This window comes from Lissotriton vulgaris, chromosome 5, assembly GCF_964263255.1.
Source record: "Lissotriton vulgaris chromosome 5, aLisVul1.2, whole genome shotgun sequence".
Lineage (NCBI taxonomy): Eukaryota > Metazoa > Chordata > Amphibia > Caudata > Salamandridae > Lissotriton > Lissotriton vulgaris.
The window spans coordinates 1935876109-1935891012 of NC_141693.1; the positions used below are offsets into that span (position 1 = coordinate 1935876109).

The window sequence follows — 14904 nt, forward strand, 5'->3', positions numbered from 1 at the left end:
TGGGGGGGCACCGGCGATAGATCACAGAGCTTCTTTGTAAACTCGTATTTTGCTCCCAGGGCGTCACGTGACTAGGTGCGGTCACGTGGTGCAAGGAGTTATGGGACTTGTAGTTCAAGGCGCAATTGCGCTTGATAATAATTTGAAAACCAGGGTTCGAAAAAGATGCGAAGTTCGAAAAAAGCATGGCGCATGAAGGTACCCTACCGTGCTCGGGCAATATATGTCTGTGTGATTGGGAGCCAGCCCCTCCCTTATGTGTTACTAGTACACATTGGTGTTAAGGAGGTTGTTAAGAGGTAGACTGTCTTCTAAAGCAGAGACAATAATTCATTAGGCAGCTAGCATATAACCCAACTCGTTTAGATGTTTTCGAGTGATAAGAAATTAGAGAAGTGACACTATTCATAGCACCAATCAGAGGGACATCCAGGGTATTGGCTCATTGAGGCCCTCCTTGTCGCTATTCAGGCGGTACACCCATTTTTGTTCAATTTTAAACAGGAAACGACTGACATCTGCGCATGAATCAGGAATATGCGGTTGTTCTAGGACAGTCCAGCAGAAGTCCTCAGGGCCATGTCCCTTCTCCAAAAAATGTGCAGTTAGGCGAGTAGCCTGTTTCCGACAGCGCACTGTACTTTTGTGTTCTTGGATGCGCGTCCGTATTCTCCTGGTCGTCATGCCCACGTATCGTAATGAACATGGACACGTTATCAAGTAGATAAGATTACTGCTGTTGCAGTTCGTAAACTTGTTTTGTGTCCATGGGCGGTTGGTGCCTATGTCGACCTCGGTGGACTTGCAGGTCTGAGGACAGACAGTGCATGTCCCACAAGGGTGGTGTCCGACCACAGGTGGTAAGTCCCATAGGGTACCCACTTGCCTCACTTCCTTGTTACGTGGGCGTGTGTGGACTAGCTTGTCTTTTAGATTTGGTCCTCTCTTGTAGGCAAAAATAAGCAAGGCGATGTCATCACCTCCGGTTTTCAGGATAGACCAATGTTTTTTTATGATCTTTTGCACTTGGTTAGATCGGCTGTTGAAAGTGTTAACGAAAGCAATGCGATCGGTCTTTTCTTTAGGTGGGAGGATTTCCAGTAGGGACTCTCTGTTGTTGTTGGACGCCCTCTTCTTGGACTGGCGGATAATTTTCTTGGGATAGTTTTTCTCTTTCAGTTGGGCCTCCAGATTCGTCGAGTGGGTCTCGAAAGACTCCTTGTTGGAGCAGTTTCTCTGAACCGTGAGGAACTGACCAAAAGGTAAGTTGTCCCTCAGGGCTCGCGGATGGCAACTATCATATCGCAATAGTGCATTCTTAGCCATTGGCTTGCGATATAACTCCGATTCAATACCAGTCGGAGTAGCATGTAGCCTAAGGTCCAGAAAGGCCAACGATGTTCTGCTGTATTCAATGGTGAACTTGAGGTAGGTGTTCTTACTATTCAACCATCTGATCTTCTTCCGTGCCACGCCACACCACCAGGATGTCGTCAATGTAACGTTTCCATACATGTAGTGATGGTAAGTATGGATTGGTGGATACTAGGACATCTTGTTGCTCAAAGTTGTGGACGTACAGGTTCGCCAGGCTCGGCGCGAAAACACTGCCCATGCTGGTCCCAGATGTTTGCAGATAGATGGTATCCTCAAAGCGAAAGTAGTTCTCTTTCATAGCAATCTCTGCTAAATGCATGATGAAGTGTGTTGGAGTAATGGATTGGTGGTTATTTTGCTCCAACAATGTGCCTACTACCTCTAGAGTCTCGGTTTGCGGGATTGACGTGTATAAAGACTCAACATCAAACGATACTAAGATGTCAGTTTCGATGTTATACTGTATTGTTGGAAGGAGTCTTAAGACATCTTTCGTGTCCTGTAGGAATGTTGGCATTGCTTAACTATTGGGTTCAGAAAATAATCAACAAAAGTCGAGAGTGGTTCCAAAACCTACCCAATCCCTGAAATTATGGGCCTACCAGGAGGCGGCCTCTGTGGTTTGTGCACTTTGGGAAGGCAGTAGAAATACGGAATCGTAGGGTGTTTGGTGACCAGGTACTGTCCTTCCTGTGATGTTATCCAACCCTCAGTAGTAGCTTCCTCTACTAAAGTGCTTATTTTGGATTGTAATCCTTCTGTGGGATCTGCTCTCAGAGGTAGGTAGGATTTCCGGTCACTCAGTTGCCGGAGGCATTCGTTTTTATATGTCTCAGTGTCTAAGATAACAGTAGCACCGCCTTTATCGGCCGGCTTGATAGTAATCCTATCATTGGATGATAGTAAGCGTAAGGCCAGCTGTTCATCTCTTGAGAGGTTCATGAAGGGTTTGATCTCTGTTCTGTAGAGGTGTGCGACATCATTCTCCACAGCTGTTTCAAAAGTCAAAACCTTGGGAGGTAAGACAGCGCTGGGAGGGTTGAATGAAGAAGGTTTCTTCAGTCCAGTGTTTTTGTCTTCAGTAGCGGTTTCCAAGTTTGTTGGTTTGGAGAAAAAATAGTGCAATCTTATTTTTCTAAAGAACTTGGCTAGTTCAATTTGGGCCAGGAAAGGATCACCTTTCTGGGTTGCTACAAAACCCAAACCTTTATTCAAAAGGCGCTCCTCGTTGGTGGAGAGTGCATAAGAACTGAGGTTCATTACGAGGCTATCTGGTTGCTTATCCCTGCAGTGTCTTGTGGGACTTTCTTCCCGCTGCTTAAGTCCATCCTCGATTGTGGCGGGGTGTTCGTATCCGTGTTCCAATGGACTTGTTGTGGCATGGTTCCTTGTCTCCTCCTGCCCCTGCCTCGTCTCTGGCCAAACCCTAAAAAAGGAAAGGCACCCGGGCCTTGTTGCATTTGGGGTGGACAGAAGGGAGGACCCATCTGGGGAGGGCAATTTGGTCCCATCATCCAAGGGTTGACTGGCCACCACGGTTGGAAGTTGTTAAAGTTCTGCGGCTGGTTTCTCCAATTTCTTCTATTTCCTCGGCCCCTAGGGGTTTGGTTAGAAGGTCCAGTTTGTGATGTGTCTGAATCACTAGAGGCTCCATCTGAACTTGATGTGCCATAAGTAGAGCCACCCTTTTTGCCACCTCGATTGAATGTAGGCGCTGTATACGTGTCGCTAGTGTATGGATATACTTTCTCCATGGAAAATTTCGCTAGGTCTTTCTTAAACTTCTCTAGTTTCGTGAATAAAATAGATTCCTTGAAGTCTTTATTACTCTTATCGGTATCATCTTGTCCTTTTTTGAATAATCCACTTTTTAGAGTGGTTTTTATCTGGCCCTCAAGTACCTGAATTTCAATTAATATTGTATCCGCCACTCTTTTTGCGGTTTTAATAATCAGGACTAACCAGTCCCTTGTGCACCTCCAGGCTATCATTGACCAATCCTTGAGAAATTCTTTATCATCAAGAAATAGGCGTGGTGCGTTATTGACCATGAGGCCTGAGGGTGCACAATTGCCTCGAAGGTATTGTGCCATGATCATACCATGGACAGATGTTCTAGAGTGGGATTTTTTTAGGATTAAGACTTTGCTCCAACCATCATCGTTATTTGTTACCTGAGGTGGAGCCGGAACGCTATCTAGCAGACTAGGGTTTTCATCCAGAATATTTTGTACCTCCGCACTCTCAAAAGCTAAGCCCCAATTGGTAGCCATCGCCTGAATGCCAATCACAGCAAAGGGCACACTACAAAGGTAGCCTTTTGTTGCCAGAGACAGGAGTAATTATAGGGACGTGTATAGGCTTGCTGTCAAACCTGGTAATTAATGCTACCATTTCCATGTGATGCAGCCTAAAAGCCATTTTTTCTTCTCTTTCACAATATCAGCAGATTTTTCATGGACAGGATCGATTGAGTTTGACAAGTTAAAACATGATAAGGACAGCCGTAAAATAATTTGGGCACATAGGGGGTCATTAGGATGAGGGGCGGACTTAGTCCGCCCGCCATCCTATCGGGACTAGGGACCCCCTGCCATAAGGGCAGGGGTCCCGTGGGTGGAATTAGGATGCGGCCACCACAGTGGCGGCCGCATCCTGCATTTATAACATTGTGGCGGGCGGTGCTCTCTGCACCGCACGCCACAATGCCATAAATGCATGTATGCATTTGCATACACAATGCGGCAGGCACCGCGCGGTGCCTACCGCATTGTATATGCAAATGCAGGGGGGTACCACAGGTACCCCCCGTGTGCACCCCTCACCCCTCCTTCACTTCGGGGGCCCGCAGGGGTCCCCCAAAGTGAAGACCGCATGCTGCCACGGAAAGGCACCTGCCCAGGCCCATCGTAATATGGCTGGCGGTGTCTAATAGACACCGCCACCATATTATTCCTTTTCTGCCCCGGCCCCAAGGCGACCGGGGTGGAAAAGCGGCGGACGGTCTTGCCGTTCGCGAGGTCCTCCCCACCATACTAATATGGCAGGGGGGAACGAGCAGGGGGGAACGAGCGTGGATGTTGGACGGATTGCCCCGCCAGGCTGGCGGTAGCCACCGCCAGCCTGGCGGGGGCAATCCGCCCGACATCATAATGGGGCCCATATTGTTTAGATCCATAGTTTGTTCTAAACTGGATTACCCCAGTTCTCTCCACCCACTGAGATGTTTGTCAGAGGATAATGGTTGCAGCCCAAGACACCCTACTTTACGTGTTTTTCTGTAAATTTTAGGCTCGGTTAAAAGCGAAAAATATCAACCCTAATTAGAATTTTACTCTAGAACAGGCCTTTTGTTTTTACAGCTATTTCTTTCTGAGCATATATGCTTGTCTATGGCGTTTCTTTTTGGAGAGGCTAATCCAGTTGAGGTTTACACTGAATTTACGATAGCCCTTGCATTTTGACAGATGCCCGGTGGAGCTACCTTGATTTATCGTCTTATAAATAGAATAAAAGGTTTATTTTGAGCTAATGGTTGCACTTCATGTAGGAATGAACAAGGCTGATGGCCTTCCCAAGATGCATTTTATCGCTGCAGATAGAAACATGCTGTATTGGTTTGAAGTCAAGAATTGCAGCAAATCCGAACACCCCTGTATTATGTATAAATGCTTTGACAAAATAGGGCCAGTTTGGAAAACATCTAAACAAATCTACCTACAATAGCAACGGTACTGAGATCCTTATCAAAGACTCGCTTACCTTTGCCACCTTTAGAGTCTCTGCCATGGCCGGGCAGCAGTGTCGTGCTTTGGCTCACACTGTAGAGCACATCGCCAATGCAATGAGGCAGCAGACATGTTACCGGATATAATGTTTGGCCTTCACAACTCAGCTTTTTCAGCCTGAGTCTGTTTAATCTGAATGTTGATATATGTCGATGCAACTAGGCTGTAGGCAATCTGCAGCATGTGACCCTGAGATGGATTGCTTACTAACAACGCTGTATTAATTTCATTCTTGATTCCTTAACCGTGTACCTGAAAAGGGCTGGGCTGAGGTAGCAGCTCTCTCATGTAGTTGATAAGGTGATGCAACAATATTGGGCCACATCTCGTCCATGGTTGCATCGCTGTTTAAGCCATTCCTGGTGAGTTTGAATAGAAATGGACCAAGGTTTCTGCTTTCTTGATGTCATTGTTGAGTTTTATCAGGATTAAGGAATGTTTTAAAGGTCTGTTGTTATTGACAGTGAAGCCCAACTGTTTTGCAACTGTTGCACTTTTTCCTTTGATCATTGATGGTGTTTCTGAACAGGATTGGGCAAACGTTTTAGCTGTCTCAGGTCATTAATTGGGATGTTGAGCTATGTTGGGTTGAGGTTCTACTTCTTCCTCTGATCTTTGATGGTGAGGTATAACTAGATTGGATGATTATTTCACCTATCTCAAATGATTATAGAAGCAGCTGAAGAGAATGTGGATAATGTCTCTTCTCTTAGGTAATTGATGGTGGAGTTGAACTGGATTTACAAAATACTGTGCGTGTCTCAAGTCATTGATTGATTGATTGTTAGAACAGGACTGGAGTAAAGTTTCACCTTACGTAGATAATTGATAATGAGTTTGAACATGACTGTGCTCTGATTGTACTTCTGTTTCAGGACTTTGATGATGAGGTTGGGAATGATTGAGCTATTTTGATGTTAAAGTTGCCCTTGGCGGTGTTTCAGTTCTATCTCTAGTCATTGTTGACACATTTGGGAATACCAAAAAGTGATGGGTAAAATTATTTGATTAATCTCAGCCACTGCTAATTACTCTGGCCAGCACCCCAGTCTTATAGTCTTTTTGTAAAAAGTTTTTACTATGCCTCCTCCGATTTATACCCAGCCATATTTAAATCAGCTTCAATGCTTTTCTAATAGGAAAAGTCTAACCTGAACTACCTTACCAATTCTTGACTGAACCAGAATACCAGCAACTTAAAGCCAGTTTGGGCCTTTTCAGTCTGGTGCAACTTGGTTTAATTGGCAGTGTGAGCACAATACCCCCGTCGAGGCATACCCATTGCAGTTTTGAAATCACAGTAGACAATACAAAAAAGTGATGAGTGGAATGCCTAATTAATTTTAGCCACTAGCATTTACTTGGGGCTGCATCCTAGTCAATCGTGTTTTTTGCCCTTTGGAGAAGGACCAAGACTGATTTGCATAAGTCTAGTATGGCACGTCGGGTAAAAACAATGGTCTGGATTTCAGCTCCAACCAGAGGCTGAGATCAATTCACACATTCTTCATATTGTTTTTGTAGTAAACTCCATATCTGCAGTGGAAGAAACCGCATTTACAACTCGGTCGGAACCACATATACCATTACAACGCAGGCATTTCAACGTACGTGTCTTTACCACGCATGCATCTTTACCACACATGCCTTTGCCATGTATATTTTTCCCAGAACTATCCCTTTACAAATTTAAGTATTCCACAGGTAAGTGTTATATAGGTATGTGTGTGTGTGTTTGTGTGTTGAGGCATAGGCGATTTTAGAGTTTTGGGTGGGTGTGGGTCTTTGCTTGGCATGGGTATTTTAGGAGTTTAGAGTGGTTACAGATTTTTGGTTGACAAGGATGTTTTTAGGGCTTATGGTGGGCATGGGTTTTTGGTCGGCAAAGGTATTTTTAGGGTTTAGGGTGGGTATGGAGTTTTGACTGCCATGGGTATTATTAGGGTTTAGGATGAGCTTTTAGCTGGCAAGAGTTTTGTTAGAGTTTAGGATGGGTATGGGCTTTTGGCTGGCAAGAGTATTGTTAGAGTTTAGGATGGGTATGGGCTTTTGGCTGGCAAGGGTATTTTAGGGTTTAGGGTGGGTATGGGTTTTTGGCTGCAAGGATATTTGTAGGGTGGGTATGGGTTTTTGGCTGGTAAGGGTATTTTTGGGGTTTAGGGTGGGTGTGGTATTTTGTGTGGCAGGGAAATTTTTAGGAGTTAGGGTGGTTATGGGATTTTGGATGGTAAGGGAAATTTTAGGGTTTAGTTTTTTTTTTTTAACTTTATTTTTCAATTTACAAAATGCAAATACAAAAAGAAAACCATTTGGCATTAAATCAGCATATGCAGGCATATCGTAGACAATATTAATGGAGTACAGGTCAATAGGTAGCATCTGGGAGGGAAAGATACAATAGGGAAAGGAAAAAATCATTTGTATTCATATCATAGTGAGGAAGAAATCAGGGCACTTTACTGAAGGCCAAAGCATACATTATCAGGGTCAACCTTCCCCCTCCCTGTCTTGTTTGGGTCTACCGACTATCTCCAAATCGCTCTCCTCGCTGTCAATTACATTTTGTGCAGAAAAGTACCCTCTGCCAACCCAGAGACACACATGGCCCGCCAGGCTAGTATATCCTCTTGCAACTTCTCGTCCCCTCTGGTGAGTTTCATGTGGACCTCCTCAGCTAGGGACCACTCACGCTCGTCTTTGAGCCATATGGGCACTTCTGGGGCCCTTTGCCAGATCCAAGTTATATCTACCCTACGCCTAGCTAACGCTAGCTTTAAATGTAACAGTTTATATGGGAGCTTCTTTTTCTTAGGTTTCCGTACCAGTACCAGCAAGCAATACAAGGGTTCAGGCGTCATCTGAAGGCCAGTAGCTGCCACAGACCTACCCCCCACCTCCAACCAGAACTGCCGGACCAGTGGACAGTCCCCTGCCAAGTGTAGGAAGCCCGCATTCTCTACGGCACATCTGGGGCAGCCATCTCCCCGTCACCAGAGATGTGTCTCAGGGACACCGGGGTCAAATAAGTGCGGTGTTAAAATGCTTCAACTTAAACCTGGCGTTCCATGAAACTGAGCGTGCAAGGGAGCCTATGCGTGCCCACTGTGTCTCTTCTAGTTGGGTTGCAAGGTCCCTCTCCCAGGCCCTCCGACACGGCGTTACTGGGGGGGTTGGATGAGTCCTGCTTCATCGCTTTGTACAAGAGTGAAATCAATATGTGACCGGCACCGCAGGAAAGTATGAAATCTAAAGTGTGCGTCAGTGGTGGGATGTCTGGATACTGAGGCCAGGTGACCTTCACCACATCCTGAATTCCCCAGAAGTGTAGGAATTGGCCCTGTCCAAGGCCAAAGTTTTCCTCTACCTGCTTGTAAGTGATGAAGGTCTCGTTGGGAAAAAGATCGGCAAGAACTTCACACCCACCCTCCCTCCAAGTTTGAAATTACATGTATTTTCCCATATCTATGAAGGGGGCTAGTATCCAGGTCGGAGCTCCCTATGAAAGGGTGCCCTTGTTAAGACCTTCTCCACAAACCGCTGCCATATACCAGTTGTGTGTCGTACGACATCGGGAAGAGACACGTCTGACCCCCTGCCCTGCCTCAGTGCTTCTATTAGCTCCTGAGTGTCTACCCTGCCAGAGAGGAAGTGTTTCTCCCAATTGTCCGTGTCTGAAAACCAACGCGCCGCAGGTTGTATCTGTGCCGCGTAATAGTACAAGTCGAAGCGTGGAGCCTCCAGACCACCATCTTCATAACTACGAACAATAGTGTTGAGCGTTACCCTAATGCACCGGCCCGCCCAAAGCAGAGACGTAAGTAAGGTGTTAGGAGTTTTAAAAACTCGTGGCGACAACGGACATAATGAGTTCTGAAGAACTTAGTGTCCTAGGAAGCATCACCATCTTAGAGGTGGCCAACCTGCCCATCAATGAAAGTGGCAGGGTATTCCAAAATGACACTGACTGCTGTAATGAAGCAATTATGCGGTCTACATTCTGGGCCATTGCCTCTGTGTCTGTCGGCGCCACCTGTATCCCAAGGTAGCAGAACCCTTTCCACTCCCAGCGCAACCCAAGGTCTGGGAGATCCTCTGGGGGCACTGAGGCCAGCCCCACCAGTGGGAAGATCAGGGACTTACTATGATTAAGTCGAAGTCCTGAGACCTCTCCAAACCGATCTAGCTGGTGCAACAGTACCGGCATGGCTTCCCGAGGAGAAGCAAAGTAGAACAGAGCATCGTCAGCATATAGGGAAACAACATAACTCGTGTTCCCTACTCTAATTCCCCAGTCTTCCATACTAGCCTAGACCTGAACTGCAAAGGGCTCTATGGCCAGGGCAAACAGAAGGGTGAAAGAGGACACCCCTGACGTGTGCCCCTTCCCAATTGCCATTCCTCTGATCTCGCACCCCATAGTTTTACCCTAGCCGTATATAAGATGCAAAACCAGCGACAAAAGTTGGGACCTAACCCTACAGCGAGTAGGACCTCAAGCAGGTATCCCCAGTCCACCGTAACGAACACCTTGGCGAGGTCAATGGATACTAATACTAAGTGTTCCTCCCGATCCCGCACCTCATGTAAAATGTGGTTCAGCCGCCGCAAGTTCCCCGTTTCCTATTTTAAGTTGGAGGTGAATGGAAGTGGTTGAAGGAAGATACGAACTGAATTCATATATATATACAGTGCTATCAACGAGTTATGGATCAGTTCCCATTACTAAATGGAAGTTCATTTGAAACCAACGACCCCAGGGTAGGGTTAGGGCTTCCCCTCCCCCTGTCCTGGTCAGATCATCTGGTCGTCCCACTTAATTTTACACCCCCCCATCCTGTTATATCCTTAGCAGATCCCAGTAAGTGGGAATTAAAAAGGAATTTTAGGGGTTCAAACAACGAGACTTTAGCCCCTCTGATGGCTAGTCTTATGTCCACCTTAGCTAGAGATACTGATACTGCTGCTCTTGATCTCTTTAATTCTATCTCAAGGGCCGTGGATATCCTGGCCCCGATCAAGCAGCACTATTCCGCTAGAAAGCGACCCTCAGCTCCCTGGTACTCAGACACCCTTAGGCTGCTACGGCAGGGTTGCAGGAAGCAAGAGAGGCTCTGGAGATCACACTTTGACCCACACGAAAAAGATAAACATAAAAGCTTACTTAGGGACTATAAAGCCGCGGTGTTGGCGGAAAAGAAAAAACACTTCACCAATTTGACTGCCTCCCTCAGCTCTCCCAGGGAACTGTTTAAAATTGTTGATTCCCTGGCTGTCCTTCAATCACCCGACCCCATAATAGCAACACAGGAACTCTGTGATCAGATTTCAACCTTCTTCCATGTTAAGATAACTGACATTTATTCAGGCCTAGAAGCCCTTAATCTAGACCCAGGGGCCTCTCCTGCTTCAGTAGCACCCCCCTTGGAAGAAGTTTCGGTGAGGGCTCTGGGTTGCGATCTCACTAACTTCCCTCCGCTCACACTGGTGCAACTGAATCTGCACCTGGACAAACTTAAATCCGGCTCTCCTATTGATCCCTGTCCTTTGAAAACTCTCAAAGAGTGCAGGGAAGTTTTACTTCCTCCACTCTTGGAGGTAATCAATCTGGCAATCCACGAAGGCGTCTTCCCGACAGCGTGGAAAATGGCCATAGTTAAGCCCCTCCTTAAGAAGGCCACTTTGGACCCGGCGATTTTAAAGAACTTTCGCCCAATTTCCTTACTCCCAGCCCCCTCGAAAATGCTAGAGGCTATCTAAACAACCACCTGAGTGCCTTCCTGGACAATTCCAGCCTATTGGACTCCTCTCAGCACGGTTTTCGGAGGGCACATAGCACTGAGTCCGCCCTGACAGTGGTCACAAACAACATCCGCGCTAAGGTCGACAGTGGCCAGACCACCCTTCTGGTCCTGCTCGACCTTACAGCTGCTTTTGATACCCTGTCCCTTTCCATCCTGGCCAAGCGCCTTAGGGAGATAGGAGTGGACGGACCAGCGCTTAGCCTCCTGACATCCTTCCTTGAACACCGTGAACAGAGGGTCAAGCTGGGGGATTTTCTCTCCCCAGTCAAGCCTGTGCAGTGTGGGGTGCCTCATGGTTCGTCCCTGAGCCCCACGCTCTTTAATATCTATGTGGCACCGCTTGCCAGGCTTGTGAGATCATTTGGGCTGGAAGTCCTATCTTATGCAGACGACACCCAGATTATGGTCTCCCTCTCGCAATCTGTAGACATCACGGCCCAAAATTTCAGGAACTGTATGGAAGCAGTGGCGGGCTGGATGATAAGGAACTTCCTCAAATTAAATGGGGAGAAAACGGAGGTCCTTATCTTCGGAGGCAAGGATGAGATCTGGTCGATGGAGTGGTGGCCTTCTGCTCTTGGAGCATGCCCCAGGCCCTCACAGTCTGCCCGCAACCTGGGTGTAATTTTTTACACCAAGCTCTTCTTCGACAAACAAGTCAGCAGGACTGCCTCAACCTGTTGTGGGGTCTTAAGAATCTTGAGGAAAATTGTACACTATCTTTCCATCGAGGCCCGAAAACAGGTCACTGTGGCCCTCATATCCTCAAGGCTAGATTACTGCAATGCACTATACCTAGGAATCAACAAACAACTAGTCCACCGCCTTCACATAGTGCAAAATGCAGCAGCCAGGTTCGTTGCTGATGCCCGAGGCTCTCATCAGGCTCCTCCATTAGAAAGAATCTGCATTGGCTCCCCATGCAGGCCAGGATAGAGTTTAAGGTCCTGTGTCTCACCCACCGGGCCCTGTATGGATCCGGTGCTGAAGACATCAGACCCCTTGTTTCCCTCTATACCCCCGGCAGGGCACTTCGTTCAGCATATAAAAATCTTCTTTCTGTGCCACGAGTCACCAAAGCCAGGTGGTGCGGGAGGGCCTTTTTCTCCCTCGCCCCCAGGATCTGGAACATACTTCCGGCTGAGCTTAAAGGACAAACCTCCTATCCTCTCTTCCGAAAGGCATTGAAGACCTGGCTCTTCGGGGAGGCCTACCCATAGCTGGCGCACTCCTTTATCCCTCCATACAGCTAGTACCATCCTCAGCGCCTTGATACCCATGGGCAAAGTTGCGCTTTATAAATTCTTACTCACTCACTCATGCCATTTGCGCGAAGGAGGCACCCGTTATGAAAAGGGTTCAGCAGTTAGTAGCATTTGTTGGAACATTGAATTGTGAACTGCAGGAACCGCCGTGGCCAGGCTGATAAACCTGCCAAACACTGGGTTTGATCATGACGACATGAAGAACGGAGATTACAAAATCGGCGCTCTCAGGAATAGAAGACATGTAATGGCAAGTACACGGCTGACAGACAAGGCTGCAACAAAGCACCGAGGCTCCGTTTTTAAACGCACAGCGAAACAGTGCTATCAACGAGTTATGGACCCAGTTCCCATTACTAAATGCAAGTTCATTTGAAATAATATCTAAATGGGAAGAAATATACCATCATAGAATGTTACGATAAGGGATACCTACTCCAAGATGGCAGCCAAGTACACCAGGTGGGACAGGCTCGGATACTTAGTCCTTCCTTGCTGAAACGCTGTACAGAAGGAGCCCATCTGCCTTTTTAAACATCGAACTTCCAGAAACCTTCTTGATCACTAAGCAGCATTTGAGAAAGTCATGTAAGACGAAACGCGTCATGCTGGGTGAAATAAAAGAAAGGATTGCAGAACCCTTGAGTGCTCCTGTGTGTTCCTAGAAGAGGGACTCCTTGTTTGGTATAAATTTGCGTGCATGCCACTTGCGCGAAGGATGCACCCGTCATGAAAAGGGTTCAGCAGTTAAGTGGCATTTGTTGCAATATATATATATATATATATATATATATATATATATATATATATATATATATATATATATATATATATATATATATACATATATATATATATATACTGACGAAAGCTACGTCTGAAACGCGTCTGTTTGTTTATTTTGTTTGGACAAATAAATCCTAGTTGGATTTGAAAATAACATGAGTGCTGGTCCTTTCAGCTTTCAGTAGCAGCGGAGCATTATATATATAGTTTACACTTACCTGTTAATTTTTTTACCCGGCATATGCCTTTTCCATTCATGCCTTTACAACGAAAAACTATGATATAGTTTATAGTTACCTGTTAATTTTTTTTACCCGGCATATGCCTTTTCCATTCATGCCTTTACTACGATAAACTATGATAATGTAAGTATTTCACAGGTAAGTATGAACCCTTTTTAGGTGTATGTGTGTGTATATATATGCACACACACACACATACAAAGTATACAAAGTGTTTTATACTTACCTGTAAAACGCATTTTCGTGGTAAAGTCATAGTCATGGTAAGTAAGGCATGCATGGTAAAAGGCATGTTTGGTAAAGGCATGAGTGGTTCGGTCATACATCACTGCAGTTGGTATTCCCGGCTCACTTCTTAATGCTCAAGCTATACCTCCCTGATGAGACCTAAGGAGGTTGAAACCGGTCTGGGGTTACTTGTGTTCCCGATTGGAGGCGACATAGCCTAGCATTTGGGGCTAGGTTGTTCTTTTGGAGCAAGAGCTAGACTAATTTGCATACGGTTGGTCTATTTTGAATGAGACCGTGGGTGACAAACAATGGTCTGAATGTGTCCCTGAGCAATCATCAGTGGTTGAGATCATTTCAAGTATTCCCTCCATCATCTTTTTTTGGTGTAAATAGGGTTAGGCTGAGGTTGTGCCACTGCCTTATACCATTGCATAGGGCCTGGATATGACTGGCCTACGCTTTTGTCTGTCTCTTTCTTGCTTCTACCCTGATAGCCCCTTTGTACATGCCGCGTGCATCAGGTATTCCATGTCAACCTTTCCCTGAAGACGTAAATTTGAGGACAACGTTCCTCAGCTTTTCTGTGTCCACACCTGTGTGTCAGTCCCCTTTCCGTCATTAATGCATGCCTTTGTTGTCATCCCAGTAATAATGTTTAGTCTGTGTGGCTTAAGGTAGCTCTTATGGAGATAATTCAATTTATGTACATAAATCTTGTATTTAAAGATATATTATGTGTGTGTTTGAAGACCCTAACTCTTTATGCCAAAATTCTCGTCCAGCGTCTGCTTCCCAAGTGCAAGATCAGGTTTCGTCATGGAAAGTGTTGATTTATACAGTCACATGACCACCCCATAAGTTGAGGGAATCTGCAGGACTTCATGTGTCTGTGGTTCTAGTTGGCCTTTAGCCCAAAAACGATGCATTGCACAGGTGAGAGGCCCATAAGTGAGACACTGGGAGTTTGGTAGTCCTGTGTCTTTAGTCTGTGTCTGCAATCCCTTCATTGCTCCTTTTTCATAGCAGTCACTAACTGTAAATATGCCTGCCCTAGTCCACTTCTTTTTCATTCGTGGTGCTATGCATCCTCCCCCAGTCATGAAAAGAGCCACCAGTGGAAGAGCCAGGGCTCCATTTTCCTCACTAACTTTCACTAACTTTCTCCAAGAGCGCATTGCTATAAGAAACAATTTGGGCATCTGGATCAGCCAAGAATGCAAGCCCAGCAGGAGCGCAAAGATGGCTCCCTTATGACACCATTCACCAAAATACCCCATTTCTTCACATCGTATTCCCTTCAGCCATCTGCTCACCCACTGCAACTGCGCTCTGATGTACTAAAACTTAAAATCTAAGTTTACAGAAAGTTAGAGCAATCACATGTCTAAACCACCTACTAACAGCTACAGAAATA

At 46.0% G+C, this 14904-nt stretch overlaps 1 protein-coding gene across 1 annotated transcript in view; it reads left to right on the top strand.

Annotated features, from left to right (window-relative positions):
* Nucleotides 1–14904, top strand: part of LOC147717797 (zinc finger and BTB domain-containing protein 12-like) — a 71188-nt gene that overhangs the window by 42235 nt on the left and 14049 nt on the right. The gene's annotated exons all lie outside the window — the stretch shown is intronic.